General features: G+C 35.9%; 1 pseudogene; it reads right to left on the bottom strand.

Annotated features, from left to right (window-relative positions):
- Window positions 1-254: 254 nt before the first annotated feature.
- LOC102660945 (kinesin-like protein KIN-5D) lies at window positions 255-2,818 on the bottom strand (annotated as a pseudogene).
- Between the last annotated feature and the right edge of the window lie 505 nt (window positions 2,819-3,323).

The following is a 3,323-nucleotide window of genomic DNA, read 5'->3' on the forward strand; positions in this document are numbered from 1 at the left end:
CTTCCAAAATTAAAGATAAGAAAGTAGCTTCAAACCCGGAAACTTGAGGAAAAAGCGTAAAAAGACAAAACAAAAGTCAAGTTAAAAATCCAATCTTAGGTGGATCAAACAAAAGTAAATGCAACTAGAAAAGGAAGAAAACATGAGGACTAAATTTAATAGATAGGCTAGGAACTAAAGTGCACCCTACTTTTCATTCAGAAAGGTTTATTATATTTAGACTCACATACCACTAAATAAAGGGATACCATTGTCTTGAGCAAAAAAAAAAAAAAATGGTCACAATGGAATAAAATGACGAGTCAACTTATAAAAGAAAGTTGTAAATGTTAAGGGTCTATCTTCTTGTGTACCTATGTCTTTTATTTATTGCCTTAGTCCCCATTTCTTCCAACAACATTATAAATAAACTACACTTAATGCATCCGGTCAAACATTTTTGATCTAGGCTCTGATCTGTAGCTTCACCACAACTTGGAAAGCGACTGGACGAGACAAAAAGTAAATGGTCTGCACACCCAAGACCAGAGCTGGAAAAGTGAACCACTAAGTGAGGCATGACGTTTTTAGAAGGAAAAAAAGAAAAAAAGAAAAAGATAAGCAGAACATACAATAGGAAGAGTAGCAAACCACTAGATGTTTAACAATGTGTGTGGATTAATGAAAATTAATTAATTTCTCATTGTAAAGGTAAAATTATAAATTTCTAACTTTTAACAATGTGTGTGGATTAATGAAAAAATAACCAATGAGAAAATAAACTACATTAATATGGAACAGTCGCCAACCTTGCTTTAGTCTGTCAATTTCAGAATACAAATCCTTAATCATTGCAGATTTCATCATTTTCTGATTAATCTGAAAAAATAACCAACTTTAAATTGTTAGATATGCTCTGCTGCCTGATAAAAGGAGCAAAAGGTTGATCAAAATGAAAAGGGCAACTAAAAAAGTCACCTCTGGTTTGTTCTTGATATTTTTGGCACGGTGTGCATAATCCAAGGTACTAAGAGTTTCTTCCAGACAGTGAATATAATTATCAAGACATAATCCACGGTGTGCATAAGCCTCCCTTGCTCTACCCTGCAAGTATTTTCTTCTTCTAAGTGAAGCTATAAAGCTATGTTTTTTTCCAGACAAATGCCACGGAAGCCAGCAGTGAAATGTGAAGGGATTAACACAAATTTATGACATTATCAATATTCTTACAGCCTGACTATAATAACTTATCGGCCATGACTGAAATATTTTCATAACAAGCAGGTTTTCACATTATTCCAAATTTTACCATTTAAATGCATCAGCCAACTTAAATCTAATCATTTGTACCTCTCTTGCACCAGAACGTGAAATATTCTCAGACCCTGCGAGGTCCACAAGATTTAGCTTCCCACATTTAATTATTTCCTCACCCTCTGGAGTGCATTCCTTAATATGAATTGTGATAGAAAATATGGAGTGAGAATGGCTGTTTTGTTTGTTAAGAAGAGTCTCAGCTGTATGCCTCTTTGCAGAACCTTTTTCTAATATCTTGTAAATTTCATTTGCAGTGCAAACAATCTCTTCTTCCAAGCCCCTGACAAAAACACCCCCTTCCCGTCCTACATTAGAGCAATAGGTTTCCTAGACTTATCATCTATAAATTTCGAAGTCTCCTTAGGGGCCAAAAGATCTGTTATTTCCTCATTGTAAAGCTCTAGAAATGTTACTAGCTTTCATGTTATACTCAGCATTCTGAGTCCAATATATCAAAAATCTGTTTCACAGCTCTTGGGATGACACCAGCATCACTCGAAAATTCACCATTCTGCAGAATCAAGTAGCAAAGTAAGAAATAGATTTCAAATTTTCAATACAAAGCAATGAGAAAATATCATGAAGACTTTAGTTAGGTATCATGAATAACCTTCTTTCTTGCACCTCCTTCCATTGTGTATGTCTTCCCTATCCCGGTCTGTCCATACGCAAAAATAGTGCAGTTATAACCCTTAAGCACTTCATACACAATTGGAGACACTGCCTGATCATACAGTTCTTTCTGTTGAGAGTTAGGACCAAACACCTACGCCAAAACAAACCAAAATCAGCGTAATCACACGGAACAATTTTATTCCAATAACAAGGAAAAAACATGTGAGGCCTTCCTTATCAATATCATGATTATGATTTGATAAGAGAGTGGGTAGTACATAATAATGTCATAATAAATAAAGAACTATATTCAAAATTTAATTCTCGAACTGGAAATCTGATCGCACATTCAATGAATTTTCTTTCTCCTACTAACTTGAGTCTTCAATTCATCAGAATAAAGTTTTCTTCAATTTTACCATCCCGCAACAATTCAAGCATTCAAAACTCCAAACAAATTTTTTTTAAGTGAAAAAGAAAGACGCCGAAAACCTTGTCAAATGTGAAGGTTCTATCGATCTATTTGTTGGTGATATTCTGAACAGCTAAAACCTCTCTTCTATCTTCATTACACGAAATCACAACCGACGTGTGCAGCCTCATTTCATCTTCACTCAATGGCCTGCAAATACGACACCAATTTTTTTTTCATTTTCAGTTTCGGAGCAGCGAAACATTAAAACAAACCTCAATGACCGAGTCAGCAACGAGTTAGAGCGAGTCAAACTCACCTGCACCTCACGAGGACCTGCACATTGACACCTTTGTCCTTATCATACTTGTTGTGACTGTTGGAATTTGAATCTGCAGATCCCAAATCTAGCATGGGCTTATCGCTGGAGCGCGGAGTCTGTGACGGCGACAAGGACACCATTCCTCCTCCCAATCTTCTTTGAGCTGGCTCCATTGCGGTTCCACTTTCTAAATCAGTTCGGTGAATCGCGATTAATCTCGGTGTCATTTTTTGTGGTGCGATCCGCGTGATGGAAGAGTGGAATTGTGTGATGAACAATGAAATGTGTGGATCAAGAAGGACAACGAAATATTACTAGGGTACAAAGACGGTCTTAGGCGCTACTCGTCGTTGTGTTATTTGACCTAATTACAACATTGCCACCATGTTATATTGTAAGACGGTTATTTGTAACTGCCTTAGAATGTGCAACGTAAATATCAATATTTGTCCCCTGAATTACAAAAATGCCACCACATTCTTTTCTAAGACGGTCCTTCAGAACCATCTTAGAAATGGCGTTGTAAAACAAGCTTTTGTAGTAGTGTATGTCACTTATATAATTTCGATGAACTCGTCTTGAAAGAAAATGAAGAGTACATTAAAAAATGATCAACATTCTAGAATAAAATTTGAGAAGTTGTATCCACCATCGAAAGAATTCATTTAGATAGAAATT

This window comes from Glycine max, chromosome 9, assembly GCF_000004515.6.
Source record: "Glycine max cultivar Williams 82 chromosome 9, Glycine_max_v4.0, whole genome shotgun sequence".
In the NCBI taxonomy this organism is placed as follows: Eukaryota; Viridiplantae; Streptophyta; class Magnoliopsida; order Fabales; family Fabaceae; genus Glycine; species Glycine max.